This window comes from Pinus tabuliformis, chromosome 3_2 (assembly GCF_031772625.1).
Source record: "Pinus tabuliformis cultivar Carrire ecotype Pingquan chromosome 3_2, CPIR1, whole genome shotgun sequence".
NCBI classification, from domain to species: domain Eukaryota; kingdom Viridiplantae; phylum Streptophyta; class Pinopsida; order Pinales; family Pinaceae; genus Pinus; species Pinus tabuliformis.
In genome coordinates this window covers 125,030,211-125,043,129 of record NC_142302.1, presented here as the reverse complement: position 1 = coordinate 125,043,129, position 12,919 = coordinate 125,030,211, and positions in this window count along the sequence as shown.

Below are 12,919 nucleotides of genomic sequence, written 5' to 3'. Positions count from 1 at the left end.
GCTATTAAAAAGAAAAAGAAAAAATTTCATTTCTTGTTATTAGCTGCATTAGGATTTTTGTTGTTTGTTGAGTGATCATTTCGTTTGTGAAAAGATCTCAACCCTCCTGTAGATAGAATTCATCGAATCAAATGATTTAATTTTGGCATGTAGTTTGCATTTAAGAAGTTTTTGAGATATCACATACGGTAGGACCAAAAATTGAAACATAATCGAAGATAAACTTTAAAATAAACTCAATGAACATAACAACGCATTGGAACATAACGCAAATACTCTAGAGGTCTAGGTTAGAGACGTGTTCCGGCGTCTTTAAACCTGGTAGTTTATCGTCGAGTGGTTGGGTGATTCCTCCACGGTGAAACGATAGGTGCCAATACGGACTGTGCTCCCACATACCGTCGCGTATATATTGGGAGACCCCTATAGGAATAAAGCCTTTATCCATAGGAAGCCGTGTCAGCCGCCCTACGATTCGCAATGCAGTGAACACAGCATTCACGAAGATTGACCACCCGTACCCTAAAAAGTATTCTGTGGTTTTGCGAAAAGTTTGGCACACCTTCTACCTAGAATTCCAGAGCAGTCACTTTTGATCCTTTTCGGACTCCCTAAATGAAAAGGTGCCTGTGAGCGTCTTGTCACTTCGTGCTCATTAAATATTTGAAGGAGACTAGAGTCATCTTTTATCCTTTTCTCGACTCTTAAAAAATGAAAAGGTTAATTTCAGTGTCTTAAAATTTATTGGCCACGATAACATCTACCCAATTAGATTTTGTTTGCGTTAGCTTGAGTAGGATTATCTCTCGTTCAATGGCAGCCTTCCCGGAACCCACTGGCCAAGGTGTTCCTCCTGATGGGAACCCTCGTCCATTTCCTTCTGTTGGAAATGTCGTTGTCCAGTATATCGCAACATTGTCTTTGCCTGGGTTAACCATTGGTTTACCCGTGTGGTTATTTTCAAACTCGATGGTCTCAAGTGTGGTGACTCCTATTCCGCCACCACCTCCTCCACCCGAACAACACCATGTTGATTCTAAGGTGGACCCTTTTCCTTCTTCGCCAATTGCTGCATCCTCATCTTCCATTTCGCCTGGTGAAACCGTGGATTTCACTAACCAGGTGGCTAAGAAAAAGAAGAAGAAGACCAACAAAAAGAAGTCTCCTAAGGGAAAGGTCGCATCTACAACGAAAATATCTGAAGTGGAATCCCCTTCTGCTCCTCCGCGGAAGGCTAAGTCTCCTTGTCGATTATGCAAGGGGGACCACTTTCTTTCTGATTGTCCTGGTATTCCCAGGATCCTCGATATATGGTCCCGTGACCCGACTCACTCCTTGTCGTCGCCAATCGACGATACCTTGTCAGTTAGTAAGAGAAAAGGGAAGGTTCGTTTCCCTTGTCGACTTTGTGAAGGTAATCATCTCCTTTGCCTTTGTCCACTTATGGATGAAGCCTCCCATATTTTGGCAAGTCTGTCAGCTCCCTTACCCAAACTACCCGCTGGATATCAGCATCTTTTTGCAGCTGCAGATCATCTCTCCACTAACCAAGTGATCAAACGTGATTCCTCTTTGGTCCAGACCTCTCTTCCTGAACCTACCTGCGCTCCGCCTGTTCCAGATCAGTCCCTGGTCGGAACAAGTATTGATTTACATCCATCATCTACACACCACTCTACCATCAAAGATGAACCATCTGAGTCCAAACCAAACGAAAGTCCACAGTTCCAGATTACAGTTGACCCGGTCTTTCAACAGGTCCAGATTACAAGTGACCCGGTTTTGCCTACAGAGGTTCCATCTTTAGATGATCTTACACCTGAATCCAAACCAGACCGAAGTCAAGAGGTCCAGATTACAAGTGACCCGGTTTTGCTTTCAGAAATTCCAGCCTTAGATGATCTTACACCTGAATCCAAACTAGACAAAAGTCAAACGGTCCAGATTACAAGTGACCCGGTTTTGCCTTCAGAAGTTACCTCCTCAGATGATGTTATCACTACAAAAAATGAAGATCCCACTGCCCAAATTCTATTTATTAACGTAGATGATCAAGTGAGCATCCCTCTCATTCCTTCGCACCAGGAAGAAAGTCCATCAGAGTCATATTCGGCTGTCTATCCAGTCCCACCTCCAAGCAACCTAGTTGTTTCCTTCAATTGGGATCAACTAGTCAATCCTCGGTTACCAGCCTCCATACCATTTCGAATTATAGTTCAAGTCTACCGCATGGTTATGGCTGGTACGATTATTGATGAGGGATCTCCCGTGAGTATCCTTTCTTCAACAGCTTGGGAAGCACTTGGTTCCCCACTGCTTCTGCCTGAGATGAGAAACCTTACAGGTTTCCATCGAGAAACCACTCGACCTTTAGGAATTCTTCCCAATGTACCTATTACATTAGAAGGGAAGACTATTCAAATGGGTGTCATGGTAGTCCAAGGTCCGTTAGATTACAATTTACTCCTTGGACGAGACTATATTTATCGCATACGTGCTATTGTGTCCTCACTCTTCAGAGTGATGTGTTTTCCGCATGAAGGAAGAACGATCAAAGTCGTAGACCAACTTTCCTTCCCCGGTTCGCACTTCACATATAGTCATCTACCATTCCTAAATGGTCTTATTTCCACAGGAAATACTCCAACACCCACCCCGTCATTCTGATGACGGCAGCTCACCCGGGTGCGTGACTGAAGCCCGGGGGGCATGCATCCTCCTTCAAAATCGAGTCTTTCCAAGTAAACCTTCATACCATCCACTCCGTGAATGCCATGAAGCTTGGGGGGCATGTACCTCGATTTGTATGATCATGCTGGGGGCATGCAACAAAAAAAAATTTTACAAGCAAAGTTCTCCATGGTTCAAGCTTGTGTAAAAATGAACCCATTTACATCCCGTGATTGCCTTTTATCCGCTAAATTCTGCTAGATGAGCCTTGGTTGTTTCATTCCATCGCCACCATCTTTTTAGCCAATCATATGCTTTCACTTGGTTGTTTTTCCTTTCCTGAGGAACCGCAGTGATGAGTGGTTTTATTAGCCAGCCTCTTAACCTTTACATGTTTCGAGTAAGTTCCACCATTACCGAAACCAGTTGCTATCCCTTATACCACTCGTTCCTTCAGGACGAGTCACCTTTACGCTCTTTTCTGACTCGTAAAATATGAAAAGATTGCCGAGTATTTTTCCTTTTTGACTCGTTAAAGAAAATAAAAATGAAGGTCCGCTTTCAGCTCTTTTCTGACCATTTAAAGAGGAAAAGATTGCCGAGTCACTCCTCTCGACTCGTTAAATGGTAATAAGGGGCGGTCGTTTTAAGTTCTTTTTGTCGACCGTTAAAACATAAAAAAGATTACCGGGTTTTTGTCGTTTCAAACTCGTTAATGGTTACGAAACGACGTGGTTTTGACCACTTTTTTACTTTTTCGGGTCGAAATCACTAATTATGAAAAGTACTCCTCGATCATAATGATCGGGCGGTTCTTTCGGGTATTATTTTATACTTTTTCGGGCCCGAGAGACACAACTTTACGAAAAAGGTCATCCCTGGAGTTTCCTTTTCTGCTGTCTTTTCAAACTCTCTAAACATGAAAAGACGCCGAGTTCTTCCTTTGTCAGACTCGTTAAAACTTAATGACATCGGATTTTGTCACAACACAAGCATATGCTATCTCCATCAAGCTTGTTAAAAATAACTGGGGTACTCGCCAGAAATGGCGGGGGGAAAAGAAAATTTTTGAACCATAATTATTACCATAACGGCAGTATGTCGCTCTTGAACATGGCACTTTTTGTTTTCGTGTCCGGGGTGGGGATATTTCATCTCATATCTTTCACTTCCTTCCATGGACTTGGGTACCCTATTTGACCTCTCATCCACTCATTGCCTCGTCATCATGACCTTTGATACATTGATGTCAAATACTGCCAATTCCGTTAATGTGCCGCCGGTATGTTCAAGAGAAGTTGACCTCTGCAAAGAAACAACCTCCCTCTGATAGTTCGCACAATCTTGATTCACAACATTATCTCTCTGTCTCGTGTCGATGATGTGGGAAACATTATGGCCCACCTTCGATCAAGGTCACTTCCTGTCGACTTCAACTCATTATCCAGGAAGTTGATCTAGAGACTCCTTTTCGGTGCCTTGGAGCCTGCATGCCTCAATGGCAGGTTCTTCGTGTTCGACGTGAGGTTTTCATCATTGGCCTCCGATCGAATGATTCTACGGGTGTTCGACTTTAGATCATTGATTCACACACCGTAGACTGTACCTATAGTACCTTGAGGGCCATTGTCATTATTGGTGGTACCTCTCGCGTCTGTTAACAATTTCCACTATTGACTGGTAATCAGACGATGTTCATGCATGTTCGACTTCAGCTCATATATTCACATGCTTGAACTTGTACTCTTGTTCGGGTCGAGATGGAGCGCAAGACCCTGGATTGTGTCTGTTGTAATCCAGGAGTGATTCTTGATACTTGACTCATTCACTGGATGGCTGCGACCATACCTGAGTCAATTCATTGATCCTAACCAGATGGCTGCGTCCATACTATGGATCTAGATTATTTATGTACTCTCTTATGGATGGCTGCGACCATACCATGTACATCATGTATTTGAACTATCAGTCATGTCTCTTAATACAGATCCTCGGCGGCAGTAACTATATGTGCTCTTATGTGTTCTTGTGTGTTCTTGTAAAGCATTTCACCCCTCTCCACCTCTCGGACTTCATGCTTTAGGGGGCATCTGTTACACAGTAATTTGTCACCATCCCTGTTACTCCTCTTGTCGTACCTTGGAGGACTCATCCCGGGAGTTATAAGAAGTGACAAAGTCTAAAAACACTTACATTATGTTCCCCTGAGTATGTACTCCATGTTCCCTGAAGACACCTTCTGCAGATTATCCCTGAAAAGTGCTCTTTTTCCATTGGCGCAAGTCCACAGTATCTTACCCGCGCCAATCATGGAGATCCTCAAAAGAGGGCGCGACCATTGGCGCTCTGTCTTAGAGCAACAGTCGCGCCAACCAAGTTTAGTCATGCTTTTTGCCTTAACGCACGTCCGACTGTTGTTTCCTTCATTACATGGAGCTTTTCTGAGGATAAAAAATCAGCTTTATGTCGAGCTCTATCCTATCTCCATCTTTAAGGGCTTTTGGGGATAATGTTAATCCACAAAAGGTGTCCCGGTTCATCGTATCCTCCTCCCTTCTTCATCTATATAAGCTTGTCATTATGCATTGGACAAGCTAGTGATAGTAGTGACAATCATTAGTCATGGAGTGTTAGATGTTGAGTTCTTGAGTTCTTGGAGGAATGCTAGTGAGTGCTAGAGAGGTTATGCTGCCGGAGAGGAGATGCACTGCAAGACACATATAGTTACTCGCCCAGCCAGAAGAAGGGTCAACGTCAGAACAATGGTTGTAACTTTTCCTATTTATTATTAATTGATGAGCGACTGCTATTATAGTTCCAATCTCATTATCTATCATGGTGATGTGTTGTTTTATTTCCTTTCTGACTGAAATATAGTTGTGCCTTGGTAGTTTTTATGTTGGTATCTGTCTCTTCCTTTGCATGTGCAGGTGTTCGTTTATGGTCTGTTGGAGCGAGGGAGCGGGAATATCAACTCTGCTTCAATCATAGCGTTGGACTCCAGGTTGGTCTTCTTGATTCACCTTTGATGCATAACTAGGAACTTGCGTAGCAACGTGGTTTGATTGTGGCTAGTTCTGTTATAGGCTAGTGGGATCGCCTCTGTCCGCAGAGGGGATTTACCTGACCAACAGGTCTCACCTGGAAGCATCACGATTTCCTTAAATCCAATGATCGATTGTGTCTATTATTTTGGCCTGCTAAATTCCTTGTTTAGCGCAACTTGGATATCTGCAATCCTTGTGTTTGAATTGTCATTGGAATGCTTAATGTACCAAGTCAGTGCGAGATCCCGCAGAGCACTGACCAACGTTGCTTTCTTTCTATTGTCATCCATGACTCCCTGCGCTTCCCATACAGCCCTTACCATGAACCAAAACTGGTCTAGATCTTCATTCCCTACTCCTTTGAACACCGGCAACTTTATCGCGCTTGCCATATTGAACTGTGGTGGTGGAAGAGGTGGTGTGGGCGAAGACAGGGGTGAAGATTGTGAAACTGCCGATGGTGTAGGTGGAAGTGGTATGCGCAGAATTCACTGCTTTATCAAACTGATCGCACTTCTTGGTGAAGCCTTCGTGAGCTCTTCCTCACTTTCTCGCGGAGGAGAAATCAAGGGGCTAGTTTCTAGTTTTACGCTACCTTCATTTCTGTAGATCCTCCCACTCCGCATAGCCTCAAACATCAATTATTCGCATAACCTACTTTTCACACAGTAGCATCTTAATCCAAGTGTTCAACAATTTAACGGACTTACCTTGTGGTCCTTTGAGGAAGCATCGTTTCGCCTTGCTATAGTTGACTGAAGTATCTACCACGAACTCGGTGATAAATCCTCTGATAATTTGATTGAGCCAGTGATCCATAGTGTGCGTGATCTTATCTTCTGATGCTTCCAGTCTACGCACCAACTATGGAGTCCACACAATAGATTTGTCGAGCCTACACCTTCCTTGACTGTCTGCTAGCTTCTTGATCCACTCGTATAACTCAGAGGGGAAGGATGCAAAGAAAATTTCATGGATTTCTGTATATAAGTAGCAATCTAACCACTCTTCCTTTGATAATCATGGATTCCTATTTTCCTGTGCCGCAAACTCCTGAATCTTTCTGTCCAACCACTCTTCAATTCCTTTATTTGTCAGATTCCAGTGATATGACATCATACATCTCTATGTAGATCCTGTTCCTGGCAACGGAACCATTTGTTGTCTTATTGGGACCTGACCCAGGTTCAGAGTTAAGTTAGCCAAACAAATCCCAGTACTACTAGCCCTTTCAGCAACAGTCTGCAAAGCACGAATTGAGGTCTCACTCGAAGTAGTATGGGAGGGTGCTAGAACCAAGTTTCTGCACCCTGGAGATGTCTGAGGAGTTCAATTGGTTCATGGTTTCACCCTGCGCGCAGGTTGCTTCGTGCACTTTCTCGTACTTCGCAGCCTGATATACTACCTTCGCACAGCCCTACCGAGGGGTTGAACATTGCACTCTGTGTTATTACCCAAGACCTTACTAATATTCCAATGTTAGTTGATTATCTTAGCCTACTTGCGTGCTGCAAGTTATAGTTAACAACATAAACCATTCATACAGGTCTGCGTAGTAAATAAACAGTATATTTGCAAATTATATCAAACATGCATTAACCCAAGAATAGATACACAGAATTATAACAAAATTTCTCTTTATTAATTCCTTCCTCGGTTACAGACTCAACTTCGCCCTGCACACTCAACTGCATGGGTTCGCGCACTCAGCTGCGGACTACTAGGCCTCTGCGCACTCAGATGCAAAGCCTTCTCCTACGCTACAACCCAAAGACAGGCTTTGACTTAATCACTTAGACCTTTTTCCTCCTCTCTTCTCTTTCTCTACTTAGAGCCTCACTCTATTTATACAATCCCATGGTCCACGGACCATGGGTAGGTCTATCCAGCCGACATTACATTACAAAACTAGGGTGGAAAACCCTGTGACTTTATCATACTTTCGCGCCCTACGCCTGCAATTCACGGAGCTTTACAACAAGATTCCGTCAAAACTTGGGCATTGAGCCCCAAAACATGATTTGGGGGGATTCCATGCCCGACAACTATTTGCAAGTGAATTTCATGCTTACAAGGTTAAAACTCAAGAGAGGAGAAGGGAAGTCGGTTGAAAGCCCTGAAGTTGGGTCAAAGGAAAGTAGGGAAATGCTACCACAATATCCATCACCAATTCTTCCTCAAGTTGCAGTTGGGACTCCAGTGAGCATGTTTCATGAAGGAGAGCCTACAATTACAGTGGATGAGAAGGTCTTTATGAAGGCTTTCTTTGATATGACAAAGATGGTGAAGGTCCTATATGAAGAGAGGAATACCAGATTGTAGGGTGAAATCTCCAAACCTCCCAAAGGAAAAGGTTCTTCAGGAGGAGGTAATGGAAATGGAGGTAAACCTCCACACTCTCCACCATCTTCTTCATCTTCTTCTTCACAAGCATCTTCACCCTCTTCCACTAACACAACCCTTACTCATACTCATCAACATACCTCAAAAGGAACTGGTAAATCACCTTTGTTTAAACTTGATGTTAAATTTGAATTGCTCATGTATAATTGTGAAGTGAATGCTAAGAAGTGTGATAATTGGCTTCGTCGGTTGGAGGTCTATTGCATAATTCAAAACCTTCAAGAGGATGACATAAAGATTCTGTTAGATTCCTTGAGGATGGAGGGTGCAACACTAGTGTGGTGGGAATCAAAGACATAAGAAGAGATAAAAAAACATAGTAAGATCTCAATTTCTTGGTCTAATTTCATTGTTGCAATTAAAAGGAAATTCTACCCTCTATATTATATGTAGAAAGACATCATGAATTGGAAAAACTTTAGACAACTTAAAAGTAAAAATGTCCAAGATTACACCCAAGAATTCAGAAAAAGGTCCCTAATGTTAGGTGTATATTTGCAATCACAAGACACATTGTTGAAGTACATAGGGGGTTTACACAGTTACCTTAGGCATACTATCCTTATGTTTAATCCCAATAATTTAGATGAGGTGTGTGTGAAAGTCACGCATCTTGAGGCAAGAGGGGAAAACACTCCATAAGAGGGTAGTAAAAATCCATTTAAGGGTAAAGGAAAAGAAAAGGGTTTCAAAGGGAAGGGAAAGAAAAATGCATCTATCAAGAAGGAAGGAGAGAAATTAACATGCAAGCATTGTTCCAAAGAGGGTCACGATGAAGCTCATTGTTGGAAGCTTCATCCCAAAATGAAACCAAAGAAATTCAACAACAAGGGAAAACAAAAGACAACTGCAACCACTCAACATGATTTGGGATTTGATTCGGGTGATGAAACTAAAATTACAACCATGGGTATGAAGGGAAAAGAATCCATTGCTAGCACTAGTACTTCAAATTCACACAATGAAACTCCAAATGAAAATAAGAGGATATAAATTTTTCACATAAGGGTGATCTCAAAACATAGCAAAATTGATACTCTTTTCGACAGTGGCTCTCAAGCCAATGTTATCTATGAAAACATTGTCAAAATTTTAAACTTGGAAACTATTCCACATCATAAACCATATCCACTTGGATGGGTGTGCTACAATGCACAATTTCAGTTAACTAGAAAGTGTAAACTGAAATTTTCCATTACTACAAACTTCATAGATGAATTGGAGCTTGATGTTGTGCCATTAGACATATGTGGTAAAGTTTTGGGCAGCCTGTATCTCTATGTCAAAAAAGCTATCTTCCATAGACATGAAAGCAAATACCATTTGTTCAAAGATGGAGTATAATATATTGTGAGAGCTCATAGAAAGAAACTAAATCTTTCACTTGTTAATTCGGGGCAGATGAAAAGACTAGTGAATTCAAGAAAAAGCATTGTGCTTCTAATGATCAAACCCAAGAATGATGTTGATAATGAAGCTTTTCAAGGTTGTGATTCAAGACTGAAATCTGAATTTGTTGATGTTGTTAACCAGTATGATGAGATGTTTCAGGAACCAAAAGGATTTCCTCCCAAGAGAGGAATCCAACATGAGATACAAATGCAGCAAGATAGTCCTCTTCCTAACATTGGCATGTACAAGATGTCAGTGATGGAAAGTGTAGAAATTAAAAAGAAAATTCAAGAGTTATTGGATAAAGGGATCATCAGGCCATCTTCTTCACCATGTAGTTCACATATTGTTTTTGTGCCAAAGAAGGATGGAACATGGCGCATGTGTGTGGAATTTTGTGCATTGAACAAGATTACGGAAAAGAACCATTAACCACTACCTACAATAGATGATTTACTTGATCAATTGAAACATGCAAATTATTTTACTAAGTTGTACTTAAGGAGTGGCTACAATCAAATTAGAATGGTTGAAGGAGACATTTGGAAGATAGCATTCAAAACAAAACAAGGTTTGTTTGATTGACTAGTTACGCCTTTTGGTTTATGTAATGTTGCTGCTACCTTCATGCGTGTGATGAATGATGTGTTAAGGTGATTTCTTGATGAGCTTGTTATAGTATACTTAGATGACATCTTAATTTTCAATAAATCTCATGATGAACATGTCATTCATGTGAGAAAATTACTTGATGTCTTAAAGAAAGAACAATTGTATTTAAAGATGCCAAGGTGTGAGTTTCGAAAAACTTCTTTAGTTTACTTTGGTCATATTGTTGGAGCAGGTGAGTTGAAAATAGATCCCTCCATGGTTGATGTTATTTTGAATTGGCCAAGGCCCAAGAGAGTTACTGAGGTAAGAATTTTTTTGGGAGCAGCCCAATATTGGAGGAAATTCATTGCTAATTTTTCTTCTATAGCAGCTCCTTTGCATGAATTGACAAGTGTGAAAAATATTTTTCAGCTGGGAGGAAAACAGCAAAAGGCCTTTGATGCATTGAAGGAAAATATTAGTACAGCTCCAGTATTTGCACTTCTAGACTTCACACAATCATTTGAGATTCAAATTGATGCTAGTGACTACGCCATGGGTGCAGTCCTCATGCAACATGGTAAGCCTATATGTTTTCATTCAGAAACTTTCAATGGTGCAGTGGTTAATTATCCTACATATGACAAGGAATTGTATGCATTGGTGCAAAGTATGAAAAAATTGAAACATTACTTGATGGGTAAGGAAAAATTCATTCACATTGGTCATCAGCCATTGCAATACTTGCAATCTCAATCAAAGTTGTAGTAATCAAGGCACTTTCGATGGATGGGTTTTGTTCAACAATTCCACTTGGTAATAACGTATAAGAAAGGTATATACAATAAAGTTGTTGGTATGATTTCTAGGCCTATTATTAGTGCAAATACTTTACTCAAGCATTATTCTGTTTTGCATGAAATTTATATTGAGCAATATGCATGAGACAATGACTTTCAGGATGTTTATGCAAGCTTGAGTCAAGGTAACCAAATAGAGGAATTGGATTATAATTTGCATGATAACTTGTTGTAACATCTTTACAAGCTTTGTATTCCACAGGGAGAAAGAGTCAACATCATAAGAGAGACACATACTTCTCTTATTGTTGGTCATTTCGGTGTAAGTAAAATGGTGGCACATCTATAGAGGTATTTCTATTGGCCTTGTATGCTTGAAAGTGTGTCACATTTTATTAAAGGATGTTCATTATGTGTAGTTAGTAATCCTATCAATAGGAAGTTAGGATTGTACACACCACTTCTAGTTCCTTCACGATCATGGGAGAGTGTTTCTATGGATTTTGTATGAGGCCTTCCATTGTCAAAAAGAGGTCATGATTATTTGTATGTAGTTATGGATAGGTTCAGAAAAATGTGTATTTTGATGCCATGTAAAAAGCAAGTTACAACTAAACAAACTGCTCAGTTATTCTTTCAGAATGTATGGCTGCATTTTGGATTTCGCACATCCATTGTTAATGATCAAGATTCTCTCTTTGTTGGGAATTTTTGGTCAAACGTGTGGGGATTCATGGGCACTAAATTGAAAAAGAGTACATAATTTCATCTACAAACACATGGTCAAACATATGTGGTGAACGGGTCAGTGATAAATCTTCTTCATGGGTATTGAAACAAGCATCCTAAGTTGTGGGATGAACATTTGCATTATTCAACTCAAACATCGACATTTGAGGCATGTTTGGGATACTTGCATAAGTCTCCTTTGTATTTTATTTTTGGTAAAGATGTTTCTATTGATGGTAAAGCAAGAAGGTTCATTGAACAAATCCAATTGGTACACCAAAAAGTTCAAGGGCAGCTTGAAAAGAGCCAAGGCAAGTACAAAGAAAGGCATGACAAGCATCGTGTAGATCACAAGTTCCAAGTCTGTGATGAAGTTTGGCTTCACATTAGCAAAGAGAGGCTCCAAGGAGAAGTTAAAAAACTGAAACCAATTAGACATGGTCCATTCATAATTTTGGAAAAGATTGGTGACAATGCCTTCAGGTTGGATTTGCCTTCGTATATACAAATTTATGTTGTTGTTAATGTTGAGAACTTAAGGTTGTATGAACTCCTTTGATTGAAGATCAAGGAGAAAATGTCCAAATTCCTTCCATTGATGATTTTTCTCCTGAATACCTTGATGAACTACAACAAAACACCATTCTTGATAGAAGAACAAGGTCTTCAAAACGAGGGAATGTGGATTACCTTCGAGTGGGGCTCAAGGCAACAAATCCTTCAAAGTCCAAATAGATCGAGATTGGAAAAGTGAGGGAATTGTACCCTCACCTACTGGACAACTGAAAGTAATTTTTTGGGTTCCAAAAGGTTTCTAGTGGGGAGGAATGATCAAGTGCTCAAAAAATAGCTCAAAATTAAAAGTTGTCAGATTGGTGTGGAACTTGGATGACCATGTAATTCTCGTCATCCTGAATCTATCACAACTCATTTCATGCAAAACGGACTCTGTATGCTCCCAAAAAAAAGTTATGTTCACTTTCCCAAACAAGTGAATTTTTCAAAAAAAAAATTGACAGCCTAATTAGCATTTCGTACTATTGACGTAGCATTGACCTAGTAGGTGTATGTGGAAGTTTGACTTAGTCAATGGGTTTTATCTGACGAATTACAATGTGACAAGTGGCATTTATTTATTGGTTGAAATTCTACATTTTCTTTATTGGTCGGGTTGATGGCCAACCATGGGCTGACACGTCGCTCAACTAGAGGCTGCCACATGGCATCCTAGGAGGCCACCAAAATTTTGGTCATAGTCCAGGCAGAGGTAGCAAGGGTTGAACCCAC